General features: G+C 37.8%; 1 pseudogene; it reads left to right on the forward strand.

The window, feature by feature from the left end:
• The window catches only part of LOC125777573 (uncharacterized), a 38,582-nt pseudogene extending 22,302 nt beyond the window's left edge, over positions 1–16,280 (forward strand).
• The last annotated feature ends 2,189 nt before the right edge of the window (positions 16,281–18,469 follow it).

The raw sequence follows: 18,469 nt of genomic DNA on the forward strand, positions 1-18,469 counted from the left end.
ATGGCAATAACGAACCAGCTTGATGATAAATTTGGCCCTGAATCTGCAACATGTATGCAATTTTAGGTATATGTTGCATAATAATTTTTAAAACTATAGAATACTTTTATGATTCAGATTGATTGGGACAATCCCGTTTAAGTATTTACCTTAAACGTCGGCATAAAATTATCTCTAATAATGTTAGTAGCACCAAAAGAAGTCATTTGAAATGCCGAATTGTATTGTTGAATATGACTCAAAAAGTGCTTAGAATTTTCAGAAGTCCCAAAAATTAATGAAGACAATGGTTCGGGTGGAGTTTCTAATGGTGGCAATCTCAATTTGCCATTACTCAACACATGCCGGGCATTTCACCTGGAAATTTAGCCGCATCACAATGTGGACATATTGCGTCCATTATTCCAATATATCCGTATATACTGTAATTAATCTGACTGTTGTAATTAAAAGCAGCACGCATAATTTCAGGTACAACAGATCTATTTCGTGCATTACGTTCACGCTGCGATGCATTAGCTTGTGCTCGTTCATCTGGAGTCTGTGATCGCCTTTGTAATGCCGTAGCATTTGCATGACGCGTTCGCCGACCTAGTTATATATCCTCGTGTGGGTCGTGGCATTTTTCTTTCAATTAAAAAAGAATAAATTAAATTAAAAAAATGCCTACATTAATAGTGGTACACAATATGTTTTTTCAAATACGGAAACACATACATTCGTGTAATTCATTTCAACAGTTCAAAACTTACCGTTTTTTCTCGGAAATTCGCTTTGCTTTCTTTTCAAAGCCTACTTTGTTTGTCGATCTGCCTGCTACATACATACCTACATGTTGATATAAATATAATGCAAGTAAGTTTGTAGGTGGGAATAATAAGTATGCTAGTTAAGACGAAAGTTCATAAATTTTCAGAGCGAAAGAGCGTAGTTAAGTAGGTAACAAATCATTTAGTAAATGATTAAACTATTATTGATGTATGTATGTTAATATGAAAACGTATAATCCGCTGGCTAAGTGGGATGAATCTGACCAAACAAATGCGTTTTTGGTGTGTTTTTAAAAACAATTTCACCATACATTGAGCGCTTTTCAGCTTTCCAAGTAGGTACGAGTTAAATAAAAAAAAAATGTAACATATGTATGTGGGGTGAAATTTTTGAAACATTTTGACCGATATCTCGAGACCCTAGTCACGGAGTGGTATCAAAAATACTCTATACTATAGAAATCATCGACAGCTTCCATTTGCTACCCATATTGTACAAACACATCCCAGGGTTACCCGGGTTCACGTTTTGGCCTATTTCTCGAGACCCTGGTATCCGATTCTTCAAATTTCAAAACACATAGCATCTACTGAATAGTCCAAACAAAGCCTAAAAATTTGGTTTAGATAGGTGAGCCCGTTCTTGAGTTATAAAGTCACAACGAAAAATGGCATTTATTTTTATATACATATATAGATTATTATTTTTCCATCGGTTGCTATTTTTATTTCAGAAAATTCTAAACCTTCGTCTAAATTTATGAATGGAATATCATCTTTTTAAAAAATTTTCTTGGCAATGTCCGCTTCTTCGCTTGACATGATGTAGGAGTTGATTATATTGGCTTTTGCCCAATGTATTGCGTACGCAATATTTACGGCCTCTTCTTTTATAATTTCTAATTTATACTTTAACTTCAAAAATGATTCTATTTCTTTGCTTTTATCATTTTCCAACTCTTTAATAATATGATTTGTTATGTTTGTAATCTCGTTTACTTTTTCTATCGTTAGCTTGTTAATTAGAACTTGATTATTATTATTTTCTTGAACGTTGTTTAATTTGTTTAACACTATTTCGTGGTCTTCGTGGTCTGGACTTCCTGCAATCCATTTCCACGCTCTACCTAGAAAATTTAATGACCTTTTTGATTTTCTTACAATTTTTAAATTATTGATATGAGCCTAAATCTGGGATGTTAGTAGAGTAATGAAAGAATAGTTGGGATTTCTATGAAATGCGTCCGTTTTCGTCGTTATTTCGATATGTTCGAGGACTTCCGTATATTTGTCAATGTCGATTTCATGTATTATTCTAAACGTTCCTGTCTGCAATCTAGCCGATCCTTTTTCTATAGCCACTAATTGGGAATTCGAATAGACTATGATTTGCACCTCCGCGAGGCATAGTGGTAAGAGAAACCTGAATAAAAAAAATTCCGGCTTTCATCAGTTACGTATACTGCTTTTATGGATAATTTGTCCTTTTCCGGTAAGGACTGTACTATTTCTATCCTCTGCTATAACTGCTCTTTCTAATAGCTCTTCGAAATTTCTGTGGCCTCCATTATTCTTGATACGTCGCATTATTACGGTTAGGGTGGAGTGAAACCTCTCCACTTGGCCGTTCGCTTTTCTTTTGTATGGGCGAGTAGTGTAAACATCTACTCCTAGTTCGTCTTTTATCATAAATTTAATTGAGGTGGAATTAAACGCTGGTTCGTTATTCATTACCATTAGCTTTAGTACACCGAAAAAGAATATTACGTCTCTTAAGGGTCTTCTGACGTCGCTCTGCTACTCAATATTTCTGTTATAGCGTATTTACTAAATTTGTCCAATGCGGTCATAACTACATTACCTTCGGTCAAATAAATATCAACGTGTACGGTGTGTCCTGGAAATGTGGGTAGCGGTGTTGGTGCTAATATTGGCTGATTAGCATGTCTTTCGTATTTATTCCCCCGTAGCCTTTCTCTAGAATTTGTTTTTTGTTTTCGGTTGCATTCCTATGGGCTCTTGAATGTTCTTCTAGTATAATATTTTCCTGTTCCTGGTATCTGCATTTATAATTGCTGAAGTTTTGAGGGTAAATATTTTAAATCAAGCCCATCGTTCTTTCGTCTGTGTGTATTCCGCTAATAACGGACGGATTTAAATATCTTCTAAACAACGCAGTAAAGTTCTGTTCATTAAAATTGGGTTCATTAATTATATGTCGGTGCATGGTCCGAAAAGTTATTTTGAATTGGTATGAGGGGTTCGTCTAATTTAAGTAATATTTAATTTTTTAAAACGTTTATGGGTACCTCTGCACAAGGTATTAAATTGTGACTTGAACTATCGTCGCTATGGATAGTGGGAGTAAGTGAGTTTACTTGGTTCGATATCCTTGATAGTGCGTCTGCCACTACGGTCTGTTATCCTGTGATAACACACCGCCTATGGCATAGTCAGAGGCGTCGGTAGTCAGTTCGAAGTCTTTTTCAAAGTTTGGGTGCGCAAGAACGATGTCATTTGATATTAATGTGCTTTTAATTTTATTGAATGCTCTTAACGCTTCGTCATCTAGTCTTACTTCCATTTTCCTAGATTTGTTTTTAGGGACGTTACCGGCTTCTCCTCGGAGAAGTGCTGTAAGGGGCTTGGATAACTTAGAGTAGTCCTTAATAAATCGTCTATAATATCCCGACATTCCTAAAAATGGCCTTAACTCTTTTAGGTTGCGCGGAACTGGGAATTGAGCTATTGCTTCTACCTCTTTGGGGTTTGTTTTTATTACTTCAGGGCTGACTACATATCCCAAGAATTCTACTTCCTTCTTTGCAAATTCACATTTATCTAGTTGGATTTTCATGTTGGCTCTTTCCAACGTTTCGAAAACCTTTTCTAAATTTCTTAAATGATCCTCTTCGTCTCTTCCGAATATAATAACGTCGTCAATGTATACGTAACAGCGAGTTCCAATATGTTCACGGAGGATATCGTCTAGTGCCCTTTGGAATGTGGACGGGCATTTTTAAGCCCAAAGGGCAATCGGAGAAATTCGTATTTTCCGTTATTTACGGAAAATGCCGTTTTCTCTATGTCAGTTTCACGCTTTTTAGTCTATAACTGTAAATATTTTGTTATTTCGAAGGGTTGAAAGGACTTCACTGATCTCAGGAATAGGATATCTGTCTGAAATGGTAATTGAGTTGAGTTTCCTGTAGTCGATGACCATGCGATACTTCTTTTTGCCGGAAGCATCCATTTTTTTATCGGCTATCCAAACGGGGGAGTTGTATGTGGATTTTTATTGCCTTATAATTCCATTGGCAAGGAGTTCTTCGATTTGACGTTCGATTTCTTCCTTTAAAGCCATTGGGTAAGGATATGGTTTCGAGTATACTGGGGTTTCACTAACTGTTCACCGTTCACCTACACGGTGAGTTTTTCGTCCGGGTCTGCGAAAAGGTTAGGGCATTTCTCAATTATGTTATTTATTTTTCGTCGCTGTTGTTCAGAGAGATGGGGCAACTGCATTTCAGTATTATTGACTTCCTGGGGCACTCGTTGTTTTAGACGAATTGTTAGATTGGGAAAAATTGTCGTAATGTTTTTATCGGTGTGGATGGTGGCTTGTAATTGCCTTAAAGTATCATTGCCAACTATCCCGTGGAATGATTTTAATGTAGGCAAGATGAAGAATTTTATCTTCCCTACGTGGGGTCCAAATATGTCTATAAAGGTGTGGGGCGTAATTTCTATGGATCCAGCTACTGAATTGACTTTAAACGATTTTTCATTTGGTATAAGATTCCTGATCCTAGTAGATTGTATATAATTTTTGTTAGATCCTGTATCTATGAGAAAATCTAGAGCGTCTCCACTCCTTGTCACGAATTCGTAACAAGGTAGTGAGGACGGCGTTAGTCAAAAAAATGGATCGTATCGGGTTCGTAATAGTCATGATCGTCCTGTTGCTGTTCGTTATTATTAATGAAACTCCTTCCGTTAGTTGATTTGGTTCGTTTCCTTCTATGTATTCGTTAGGGTAGATACTGCTTTCAAAAATTTGGTTGGGATCTGCTGGTATTTGGTAGTTGCTAACTGCTGGTTCGGTATCCGCATAAAAATTTCTTTGTTTTTTATTCGGTGAGTGGACTTGTTGTGCAGAAAGTGGTCGCTTCTGTGCATTGTAATTATTTTGGTTGGTATTGGGGTGGTTTTGGTAATTGACATTTCTGGACTGTATAGATCTATCTACATCCATTGGTATGGGCGGTTTTTTAGGTAGATTGGGTCTATTATTAATATAACAGTTTGGTTGGTTACCAAATCCTGGAGCATTCGGCCGGAACCTTTGGTTATTTTGGGGATGATTATATCTTTTATAGTTATAATTGTTAGGTAAAGCAGCCTGTTGTTGAGGGCGGTAATTTTGAGGTGCGATTTGTGGGTAGTGATTCAACGGTCGATTGAAGGAGTTTGTCCTTAGTCCGGGATTCTGCCTAGATCCGGAGAAATATGTAAGCTCGGGATAAAAGGGCATGTTGTGGTTAAATGTCATGTTCTGTCGAGGAGGTCGCGGTGGTGGATGGCTGGGTTTTTGCACGTTATGTGCATGATGCATTCTGAACGTCATATTTTCTAATTTTTGACATAAATGCAACGCCTGCGGCAAGGATGTTGGTTCGCGTATGCTAAGGAGGCGGGGAAGGTCTCCATTAAATCCGCAAATAAATGTATCCAGGGCTTTTTCTCGATAAGTATGTGAGATAGTTTTGATAGATTCTTCGTTCATATCGAAGCAAGCGATTTTATCTAGTATCAGGGAGATATGCTGATAAACCTTTGGTAAAAAGTGGGAATATCATAGTGGCGCTGAGCCAGTGTTGTCAGTTGGTACTCGAGGGTACCGATGTCTCGTTTGTCTGAGTAATGAAGCATCAGAAATATTTTAATTTGTGTCCAAACCAGTGGAGTTCGATAAGACTTCAGGGCCGTATCGGCATCGCTGATAATCTTATGCCGTATGGGATGTAGGATTCCGAAGTATCTTGGGGTGTCCTGGAAGTTTTTGTAAACTTCTAGAATTCTGTCTACGGATTTGCGCCAAGAATTGAATTCTCCAGGACGTCCGGAAAATTCTCTTAGGCATTTGACCATGCCCGGTAATCTGTCAATTTCATTCACGTTAGTGGTATTCACTGTCATGCGATAGTCCCTATACTCTGAGTCTGGGTTGTTGGTCATGTGGTTCGCGACTTGTTGTGCTATCTCTCGTATAAATGCGTTATTCATAGGTACGGATTGGGAGGTAAAAGATTCGATATTTGGGTTTTCATTTAGTGGAATCTGGTTTAACTGTTTAACTAATTCTTCCTCCATTTTTTTTATATTAATTTATAACTAATATTTTTATTTATTAAGGCGTTCGATTTACGTTTTGATTACGTTTTTTCTTCTTCACTAGAATTTTTCCCAATAAATATTATCGTCTAGGTAGCCGATTTCTTTAATATCAATAACTTTGTTTTCAATAAAATTTATAAACAATATTTTCTTTTCGATTTCTAAAAAAATAATAATTTTCTTTTCAATAGAATTTTACAATCAACATTCTCACTGCGGGAAGATTTCCGCTTTCTTTAGTTTTAATAACTTCGCACAATATAAATTTTTAAATAATTAGTATTTTAAAATTTGGAATTATTCCATTAATCAATATTTTACTATATTTTTATGTTGTTACAGTATATTTTGATTCCACAATGCTTAAATAATTTTTTTACGTTATTCTTTTCACAATCATTCACAATTACAAAGAGATATTAAGAATAAACTTACAATAAACTAATCATGTTCAGCGCTGGGGCTCTGAGTTGTTAAACGTTTCCAGATGATCCTTTTCCTGCTGTACTGGGGTCATTAGACGTTATTATCGGTGAGTCCTCCTTGTTGCTAAGTATCCGCTCGCCTTTTTCTTATCCCGCGTAGGGTCTTACTTTTGCTGTTCAGAACTTTTTCACTTTTCACAAACTCTTGGAGCCGTACTTTTTGATTTTCGAGCTGTTATATTATTTGTTACGGCATTCGCGAAACCTTACTTCTTGGTTTTCAGGTTATTTACTTGACGGCACGCTGGTCTCTGCTCGGCCGCCAGTTAATCAAACACAAACGGTTGATTTAAAAAAATATATTTTCGGGAGCTATAGTCCTTTATTCCTTCAACTCCAACTAAAAACTAAACTTTACATTTCATCATTCTTAATGCTAGCCCTAAATCTGTCACTACTGCTACGTGACCAAAAGTGCTGATTCTGTGGTTTCCACCGTTTTGCTAGATTTGTGTTGCTGGCCGTCCGTTCCCATAGTCTGGAGTTACACGTGCCGCAATGTCAGCGACTTTATTAGTTGGATGTTTGTTGAATGCCTATGCCTTAACATAATGAGGTGTTATGTTGCGCTAAAGAATGTTGGTGTAATAGTATGCGTGTCTTAACATTTGTTAATATGTGTCCTGCTAACATATATACCGACGAAAGTTTTATTTCCGACGCCATTTCGCAAATGATAAAATAAATTTTTCAAGAGCTCAAAGCATGGGCTACATCAGCTCCAACCTACCTATCCTACGCCTTTGCGCTAATGATTTTATCATGATAGCAAATGCCCACATACAGATTTGGCAATGGTAATAGCAATTCGTTTGACAACTAGTATTCTATAAATTCTATCGTGTCGAGATGCCCCGTTATAGCGCCAATGACTTTGCCTGTCTCACGTTTGCTTATTACTTTTCGGCTTTTTAAAATTAAGGAGTAAATAAATGAAAATTTACAAGAAATATGCATAAATTATTGCAGTAAGTAGACGAAGAATACGTTCTGAAATTTTCATTGAGAAAACTCAAATATTATTAGAATTATATCCAACATAAAATCACCAGGAAGTTCGAAAATCTTTATATTAAGTATGTGGAAGCTCAGGAAAGTATTGACCCGATTCCACCTATTTTGGATCCATAGAATTACTATTGTCGGAAAAGGATTATATCTAAATTTCTATTGCATATCTCACACATTGACCGATATTTTCGAAGTCAACTACAGGTACTGGGGTCCACATATTTGTCTTGAACAGTTTAGGTTGGATTTGAACAATTTTTTGTCATAAAGGGGCATACTCTATAGGCATTATTCGTGCAAAGTTTAATCCCATTTGGCTAAATGGGTATCAACTTTCCCACTTCAGCCCGTCAGCACCATCCCACATATCCTTGTATGCAACATTGGTACGCCACATTCCCCACACTCATCATCATTTTCCTCGCATTATACACCACGCTCTAACTCACAACGACATCATACACCATCTTCTACTTTCGCCGAACCCAAGTACAAAAGGACAGACAACTTGATCAAAAAAACACTCTGGCGCTACGACATCGGTCCGAACAACAAAACAAAAACAAAGACAAAAGAATATGAAAATAATGCCCACACTTTTCTCGGCGGAAAATTTTTACCTTTCTGATGCATATAGTTATCGATTTATCGCGCTATCAGTAGCTTTGAACAGTGCCATTATATGGGGAGTGAACGAGGTTTTCATTCGATTTCATACATTTTCAGACTGTCGGCTAGGCGAGTTTGGTAATTGTAGCTTTAAACTTATTCGAGAGCGGGGCACCGCCCACTTTTTCCAAATTATTTATCCACAGATGCCCCTTGCTACTTCGATCCCCTGTGACAAATTACACATTTATATCTTAATTTAGTACTTAGATATGGCAACTTATACGTTTTCGGTTAATGGCTATTAGTGATCTTGGCAATGGTCCGATTACGGCAATCGACGAACTCAATTTTTTTTGTACTAAGGAACCTACATACCAAGTTTCATCAAGATAGCGCAATTTTTACTCAAGGATTTTTCAACTTTTCTCCTCACCCTGAACATTTATATATATATATATTAGGCCGGGTCGATTTGTGGGGAGGCAAAAAAATCGCCCATTGCTCTATGAAAATCATATTCTAGGGATCAAAATAAGAAACTTTGCCGAAGGAACCATACCTCTGAAACGAATTCTGATGTCCCCCAATTTGGGTCGAACTTTTGGGCAGCGGCAAATTTTGAAATAGAATTGAAATTACCATTTCATTCTTATTACCTCTGAAAGTGAGGAGAACTAAAGCAATAACCACTATGGTATTTAAAAAAAAATAATAAGTGAAGTGACCATTCCAAATCAAAAAGTTTACAATGAATCCACCATCCTCTACACCGCAAGATGAAGCAACTACATCAAAGACTATCGAAAACCCAATGAGTCATATACCCAAGCATGATGTTACTGTTTTTGGTGTGTCTACTGATTTGACTGATCTTAATTTACCAACCCATCTGGATATCTTGAGATATTATCTTTACAAAAGCGAACGTGCTAAAACAGAACAAAAAAAGTTTTCCTATAAATCATTCACTATTCAAGTTCAAGATAAGTTGATTGGAATTTGGTAAAAACTTGGTATGGAAATAATACTGAAAAAAAGTGTATGTAATAAATTGAATAAACTACTTGACATGTATCAAGAGCAAATCAAGAGAAAAAACAACACCCAACAATTTACAGAGTATGTAAAGTCTCTGGAAACAATTTTTTACATTGGAAAATGTAAATGTGATTTGAAGGCAGCTCCATGTGCATGCGGCTGGGTTCCCGAACGCCTCAAAGAATTCATGCACGATCAACATAATCAGAGAAGACTAACAATGAATGCATTTATGATGGAAACTGAAGAGCAAGGAGCAATGTCTATGCCATCAATGCCAACATACCAAGATCCCGATGATTCAACATACGCACCGCCACCGGTTCAAGAAGATATGGATAGAAGCACAAGTTCACAATACACAGAGAGATACGATTGTTTTAACTTTGTCTTGGTATGTGACAGATTTGGTGTGCCTGACAGAGGCTCAGCATTGGGAACCGCTCTTTTGTAAGATTTTAAAATTAAAGATAAGCATGGGAAACCTCTCATCATGGATAAATCGAAAGTTCGCAGAGGAAAAGAAAAATGCAGACAAGAAGTGCTTCGCAAACGGTTAGATGATACCAATTTGTTAGCGTTTTCATTCGATGGCAGAAAAGATGATAGTTTAACGATAGATAAAATTGATGAGAAGTATCATACTAGGATGGTAAAAGAACCTCATCTTGTTATTTTGAGAGAACCCAATTCTGAATTGATTGGTTACGTAAGACTGGAACATGAAACCGCTGAATACAAAACAACCAAATTAAATGGTTTTACGATAAAAATATATCACTGGATACATTAATTGGAATATGCACTGACGGTGTGCCAACAAACACTGGCCCACACGGTGGAATTATACGACGATTCGAATTGCTGTTAAAAAAGACCATTGCATTGGTTTGTTTGCCTTCTACACTTCAACGAACTTCCGTTTCGGCATTTGTTTGAAGCTTTGGAAAACTGAGCCGCCAAATCGAAACTTGTAAAACTCTTCCGGTAAGTTGTTGCTATCACTCATTTATTATAATTGTAAACCATTTTTAATTATTTTATTATTATATATTTTTAGGTGGTGGACGGCTTCCAGAAAATTGAGTTGCAAAACTTATACGACATGGCCCATGCAATTTCTAGCGGCGTGGTTCCGGTGGATCTGGCTAACATCAAACCAGGGAAAATTGTACATTCTCGGTGGCTCACCAAGGCCGCTAGATTATTGCGATTATATGTGACAACGGAAAATCCAGATGCAAATTTAAGAATTCTGGTTGAATTTATAATTAAATGTTATGTGCCAATGTACTTCAATATCAAGTATTACAGCTCTGTCGTGTACGGCAGTGCATTATTTTTCAAGTTCATTGGTTAGTCACGATTTCTAGAACCTCGTTTACGCAAAATTGTCAATCAAGTAATTGAAGATAACTCATATTATGCGCATTCGGAAAATATCTTGTTATCAATGTTGTTTGATGATAGGAAAGAAAAGCGCGACTGTGCCATCAAGAAAATTCTACGCTATCGAACCAATGTTGACGAGCCAATGGAACTCAGAGTTTATAAAAAACCAGATATAAACTTTAATTGCACAAGTTATACAGAAATGATCAATTAGAATGATATAAATATCGTATTTGAACCACCATTCACGAGAAGCATTCCGTACGATACATTGAAAAAATATTTAAATCAAAATGATCCACCGTTTAATGATCAAAAAATTCCATCACACATACAAGGAACGGAACGACATTTCAATTGCTAGCTAGCGTTTCCAAACGGGTTATACCGGAAAATGTAGAGGCTGTTTGGCGACGACATTAGAGAGCCGTGCGAAATAATTTTTTCTAGTTTCTTTTCTATAACTCACTTAAATTAATTTTTTCATTTACATACTTATGTTCTGACTAAATATGTTTCTTAAGAGAAAAAATAGATATTATTATAAACTAGCTGACCCCTCAGCCGTTTTTCTGCGTGAAATTACATATGTGTTTTGAAATTTTCAATGTAACGCAGCTTGATAAACAACATTTCTTGGTTTCTGTTCCGGTGCGTAAATGTACAGAGAAGATAGTTTTCCAACTCATGAGCACGCCGTGTAAAAAACATAGCAGCTCAAAATTTATGCCATACACTTCTAGCGACTATCCTTGTGTCCTGATGATTGTCATCTCAAATGCTATTTTTACTGGAAACGGAATCCGTTTGAACTGAAATGGCAAATCGTGAGAACTCAAACAAATTCGTAGAATCAAGCATTCTGCCCCCTTGTATTCAATAGCTGCGTCACAATCAGTCGGGTTCCATTACACAGTTTCGGCGCTTGTAGATTGTGAAGCATAATAACGACAGATCCAACTTTGAGACGCAAATGATGCGGTGGCATACAAAGCCCCTCCAAAGAATTTAGAAACTCCACTGGATAACTCACGGCGTCGTCTTCATTGTCAAGACGATCGATCGATTTGTATGAGCACAATTCTCCCGGAATGTGACTTTGAATCTTCCAGTTTAATTCTAAACAATTCTTGATGAGTTCATCTTTCGTGAATCGATAAACGGCAAATGGAATTGATATCAAACCACCGGAAGTATCAACCGGAATTTATCCATTTTCAATTTTTAGATGTAAAATGTCTTCGGCAATGTCATTTTTGTTCGTATCTAATAGACGCGGATTTGGAGGCTGATATGCCGAAATTATTATCGTGAAAAGTGCGCGAACGTCATTTTCATTCCAGTGATTATCATCTTCCAGCAATTGTAATTGCTGGCTTGCTTCTTAAAAAGTTGCACACACTGTATCATTCACAGTACGCAATGACTCATATGAAGTTGAACCGCGTACATTTATCAATAGCAACCGAAGGTAGAAACAATCGTCGTTTTTCGGGTGGATTGTGTAAATTCATCTTAATGCATTAATTGAAAACACACCTGAATGTCCATCTAATGGTTGGCCTTGCTTTCTGCGTAATTATTTCTTCAACGATGCATTCCATGCATAATATCGAGGTATTTCCGAATCTCCTCGCAAACGGATCACTGACGAAAGTTGAGCAAAAACTCGTAAATGTTAATTTTGTTGCTAGCGGTGTTTCCATTGGCTGTACTGTATTCCCTGGGTTGAAATACACTCTTTGGCCATTCTCCAAATTAACTGCGAGACGCACAACAGTCGGAAAGCGCTACAAAGTGCTTTAGTGCAGTTCACGTATCAACCGTATCGTTCAAGACCAATAACCGTCATGTTGCTTCCTTTGGTGATGTACTTACAAACGTATTTTATCGATTACACCAAACTGCAATACTCAACATTGACATGCGCTTTGAATATGAATTGGATAATAATGGTGAATATAGTACCATCCGTGTGTTGTCAACTTCGATATTCACTCTTCTAAATTGAAAGCTAAATGTTCTGCCATTGTCGTCTGGTGAGCAACGCCAATAAAGTACAGTCCAGCCATCATTTCTTGTTTGTGTTTCCGAAAGAAAAGCACGTGGATAGTGTTCGGGGTTATCAGACATACAAATCGAAGTGGGATTGTGGTATCCGCAAGGCCCATGAACCATAATGGTTTTCATCACTTCGTATAATACTGGATCTTTCTCTGCATCATGAATTTCAGCAGAAATGATTACATCAATTTCATCTGGTGTAACCACCATCCAAAAAGGAATGTGTGCGTGGGGCAAACCTCTCTTTTGCCACTCAACAGAGTACATCTAGTATCTAATCGCAACATATATACGTTGCTTCTAGATAAAGTCCATCGAAGCTGTTGCTTGAAAAGTCTTGATGTGACATCGTGACGATCGCTTGCTGATTCACCGCGATCCATAATACCGCACGTATGGCATCGCATCTTGGGAGTACTCGGTCAAGTGCCTTGCGCTGCTAATGTACTTACAGTGGGTTGCCAAATTATTAGGGACAGTCACAAAAATATGGTATAAGTGAAGTATTGGTCTTTTTTAGTTATAAAAAGCTTTAATAATAATAAAAGAGTAATTTACAAACTAACATAAGAACAAAAAAATAAAAATAATTATTTCAAAAATATACATATGAGCGAGATAAAATATTTCTGATTAATAATCAGTACTTAGTCACATTTCCTTTCGCCACAATGAGTGCTTTAATCCGTCTGGGCATACTTTCTATGCACGTTAAGGCACTTTCTTTAATCATGGGGTTGTAGTGCCATACATTTATTAACTTTTCAATCAATTTTACCTTGGTAGTTATTATCTCTTTGGCAATTTCGGCCTTGGTAATCTGCCATAAATTTTCTATGGGGTTCATGTCAGGTGAATTGCCAGGCCAAGGTAAAACTGGAATGTTATAGTCTGCCAGAAATTTGGTTATGCTTCTTGCTTTATGACATGGCGCTGAATCATGTATAAAAATGAATACCTCACCGTCTGTGAACCAATCCTTAAGTTGCGGTAACAGTCGTGTTTCCAGAACTTGTCTGTATTGGTCTTGTCTCATGGTACTCTGGACAATGTAGAGACGTCCAACCCCTTTAGCGCTTATGACAGACCACACCATTATTTTAACAGGGTGTTTAACCCTCTCCACAATGCAGTCAGGGTGATATTTTTCGCCTGGACGTCGCCTGACGAAGCTGCTCTTGTCGGCCAGAATTTCATATGTTGACTCATCTAAAAAACATACCTGAAAAAAAAACAAAGTTGCTTATTATTTTCAAATATATGATTTAAAAAATGGTGTAAGATGACAGTAATAATAATAGCTGACCTTACTCCAGTGCTCGTCAGTCTTCTGGCGGTATTTTTGGGTCCAGGCATCTGTTAACCGAGGTTTCTTAGCAGGACGATGACCAGTCAACCCTTCTTCTGCTAACCTTCGCTGCACAGTTCTTTTGGATACTAGTACTCCAGACTCTTGGACTAATTGAGTTAAGAGCCCAGCACTTTTCTTCCTGTTTTGCAAGCAGATGTCCCGAATTTTCCGGTCAGATCGTGATGTTGTTATGCGTTTTCTTCCACTCTTGCCTTTTCTTTTTGGCGAAAGTGACTGATTTTGATCCAAACTAATCTTTATTTTATTCACTGCTGTCTTAGAAACTCCAGCTAGTTTTGCTATCTTCCTTTGCGAATGGCTTGTGGCCTGGAGAAGAATTTTAATCTCTGATTTTTCCTTTGGGGACAAATCACACCCTCGACCCATACTGGAGCAAAATAAAAAAATATTATAATGAAAATCGGTCCAAATTCATGATTTTTTAATAATACAACTATGATACTTACATTTGATCTGCGTTTGTTGCACAAAAATGATAAAAACTTTTTTTAAATAATTAATTTCAACTTTCACTAAAATACGTGTTCAGCACCCTGCGAGTCTACCGTTAATAAAATATTTTTAGAAAGTAAACAAATACATTAACTCTCAAAATCTACTTAAAACTGGAGTTATCAAGATGTGGTGAACGCAAAAAGTACTTTCCTGTAAAGTTGTTCCTCTTAAAACCGCACTCAACTGCGCCCAAAGGAACAAATTGGTAAAAAATACGACTGTCCCTAATAATTTGGCAACCCACTGTATGTTGATGCCAAAAAGAACACCGACCGATATTACAAATTTCGATCTGTAATTGATCACCTTGTGTGCAACACACATAACATTTTCACTGAATAATTTCAAAAAATTTTTGAAGCAAACGACAAATTTGAACGATTCAAATAATTGAAAACCGAAAGAAAAAAAATTGTATGGAAAAAATTAACTTTTTGGAATCGTCCAATTTTCCGACTTTTCCTCATGAAAAGCATACAGGTTTTATATTTCTAAACCTTCCCCGATCCACACAGAACATTCTCAGAAAATTTCATCAAGATTGGTTCTGTCGTTGCTTTAGCGTTACTAATAAACAAACAAACATTCGTTTGTATGGGAAAAAGAAAAGGGCTGTTTGTAGGGGTTTTCCGGCAATTATTCGGGGTTTTCTTGACGTAAAAACCATCCTTGAGCCTCAACGAACATTTTAAAAAAAGAATTGGCAAAAATTTTCCAGGCGTTTTTGAGTTATGCGCTTACCAACACATTTTGCGATTCATTTAGACTAGCTGACCCCGCAGCCGTTGTCCTGCGTGAAATTATATAGTTTGAAATGAAAAGAAAGTTAAATTTATCATTTCATTTCTTTTTTTTCAATGTAACGCAGCTTTCTTTATAAACAACATTTTTCGGTTTCTGTTCAGGTGTACAGAAAAGATGGTTTTCCAACTCGTGAGCACGCTACGGCTGTGTAAAAAACATAGCATTTCCAAATTTATGCCTCACACTATGCGACTATCTTTAGGTCCTGTTGACTGTCATCTCAAATTCAATTTTCACTGGAAACGGAATACGTTTGAACTGAAATGGCAAATTGTTAGAACTCAAAGGAATTCGTAGGATCAAGCATTCTCTCCCTTGTATTTGATAGGTGCGTCACAATCAGTCGGGTTCCATTACACATTTTCGGCGCATGAAGATTGGGAAACATAATAACGACGGATCCTTCTTTGAGACGCAAATGATGCGGTGGCATACCAAGCCTCTCCAAAGAATTTAAAAATTCCACTGGATAATTCACGGCGTCGTCTTCATTGTCAAGACGATCGATCGATTTATATGAGCGCAAGTCCCCGGAATTTAACTTTGAATCTTCCAGTTTAAGTCATCAACATCGGTATTTTTGGCAGCTATCATTGCTCGTGCACTTAAGGAATCGTAGTTACGATAATTTGGCCAATGTTCGGATAAACATTCGTGATGAGTTCATCTTTCGAGAATTGATAAAGGGAAGATGGAATTGATATCGAACCACCGGAAGTATCAACCGAAATTGTACCATTTCCAATTTTTAGCGAAGACGAAGTAAAATGTCTTCTGCAATGTCATTTTTGTTCGTATCCCATAATTAATGCAGATTTGGAGGCTGATATATCGAAATGATTATCGCGAAAAGTGTGTGAATTTCATTTGCATTCCAGTGATTAACATGTTCCAGCAATTGTAATTGCTGGCTTACTTTTCCAAAACATGCACGCACCGTACCACTCACACTACGCAATGACTCAATGAAATTGAACTACGTATATTTATTAATAGACACCGAAGGCATTAGCAATCGTCGTATTTCGGTTGGATTGTGTAAATTGATCCCAAGGCATTCGTTGAGAACACACCTGGATGTTCACCTATTGGTTGGCCTTGCTTTTTGTGAAACCATTTCTTCGACTATGCATTCCATATATAATATCAAGGCATTTCCGAATAGAGCAATGTTCTCGCAAACGGATCACTGACGAAAGTTGAGAAAAAACTCGTCAATGTTAATTTTGTTGCTGGCGGTTTTTCCACTGGCTGTACTGAATTCACTGGGTTAAAATACACTCTTTGGCCATTCTCCAAATTAACTGCGAGACGCACAACAGTCAGAAAACGTTCATGAATTGCAAAAGTAAATATCCTATAAAGCGCTTTATTGCAGTTCACGTATCGACCGTATCGTTCAAGACCAATAACCGCAATGTTGCTTCCTTTGGTGACGTATTTACAAACGTATTTTATCGATTACACCAAACTGCAATACTCAACATTGATATGAGTTTAGAATGTGAATTAGACAATAATGGTGAATATAGTAGGATCCATGTGTTGTCAACTTCGATATTCACTCTTCTAGGTAGGTAGATAGGAGTGCAGCCCTATCGGGCTCAATTAGCACTGATGTGCCATTTTGATACACTATTCGTAGAAACCTCCTGTGTCTGCTATTACGTTTCACCTTCCCTCTCAAACCATTTTGAGGTTTCGATGAAACTATTTATGTCCGATATGCTTTTGGTGGAAATCCATTCAAGGTTTGGTGCTTGGTGGATTCCGAGTGCTTTGTGTCGGATCTGTGCTAGAGCTGGGCATTCGCAGAGAAAGTGGAAGATTGTTTCCTTGTTCCCTGCTACTCCGCAGCCACGGCAGATGTCGTTGTAGGGCATAACCATTTTGGACGCATGTTCCCCAAATGGCCAGTGCCCCGTTGTGGTAGCAGTTATTCTGAAAATACTTTTTCTTGACCTATTTAATAAGTCGTTGGTTCTTTTCCTGTCATATGTTGGCCATAATTGTTTAGTTATGACGCATTTTGTAATGTTAGTTAGGTAGCTTTCATATTCCTCTACGATAGATTTGAGGCGCTTTGTTTCAGCCTCATCAACTGGGGTACCGGCTGCCTGGTTTTTGGATATCTTCCCTAGCATGAAGACCGTCCTCTGGTACCGGTTTTTCCTCAGCTGATTCTGGGATTTCTTGCGCTTCTTTTTGCACTCTCCTTTAGCCGCCAGTGCACTTTGGTTGGTGCTCATGGCAGCCTTGGAGGCGGACGCCTCCTCCCTTATAGCTGATGTTTGCTCTGCTGAATCTACCGGTGTACTTTGGTTGGTACGACCGGTAGTACTCTTACTCGTCTCCTGGCTGGAGGCAAGCAATTCGTCCTCCTCGGATTCCGTAATAGGATTCCTGTCGTCATGGTTGTTGTTGTTGTTGTTTTGTTGTTGGTTTCGTTCATGTTTTGGTCCCACAAGTAAGCCGAAAAGGGTTGGTCACTCATCCGCAGAGCCGGTATGCGGAGAGAAGGCTATTTATACCTCCGACCTCGCCCGGGCATCGGAGGGGACCGTTCGCGATCAGCTATTTTTACCCCCCGCTGACCATTCAGCCCTCGGCACGGGTACCTCGACACCTTGGCTTAGGGTGGTGTTGGTTCGGGTATCCTCACAATTCCACAATAGGAGATGGGCGTAAAACCTAGGGTTTATTCATCCATATCACTATTGTGGGAAATTGTGAAGTGTCCCTCTTAGTTCGTAAGACTACTCTCTCTAAATTGGATGCTGAATGTTCTGCCATTGTCGTCTGGTGAGCAACGCCGATCGAGTGGACATCCATTATTTCTAGTTTGTGTTTCCGAAAGAAAAGAACGTGGATACTGTTTCGTGCATTTATTGTGGGACATACAAAACGAAATGCAATGGTGTCCGCAAGGTGCATGAACCTTATTGGTTTTTATCACTTCGTATAATACTGGATCTTTCTTTGCATCAGGAATTTCCGCATGATTGAGTGATTTCATCAATTTGATCTGG

The sequence above is a fragment of the Bactrocera dorsalis genome, chromosome 3 (assembly GCF_023373825.1).
Source record: "Bactrocera dorsalis isolate Fly_Bdor chromosome 3, ASM2337382v1, whole genome shotgun sequence".
NCBI classification, from domain to species: domain Eukaryota; kingdom Metazoa; phylum Arthropoda; class Insecta; order Diptera; family Tephritidae; genus Bactrocera; species Bactrocera dorsalis.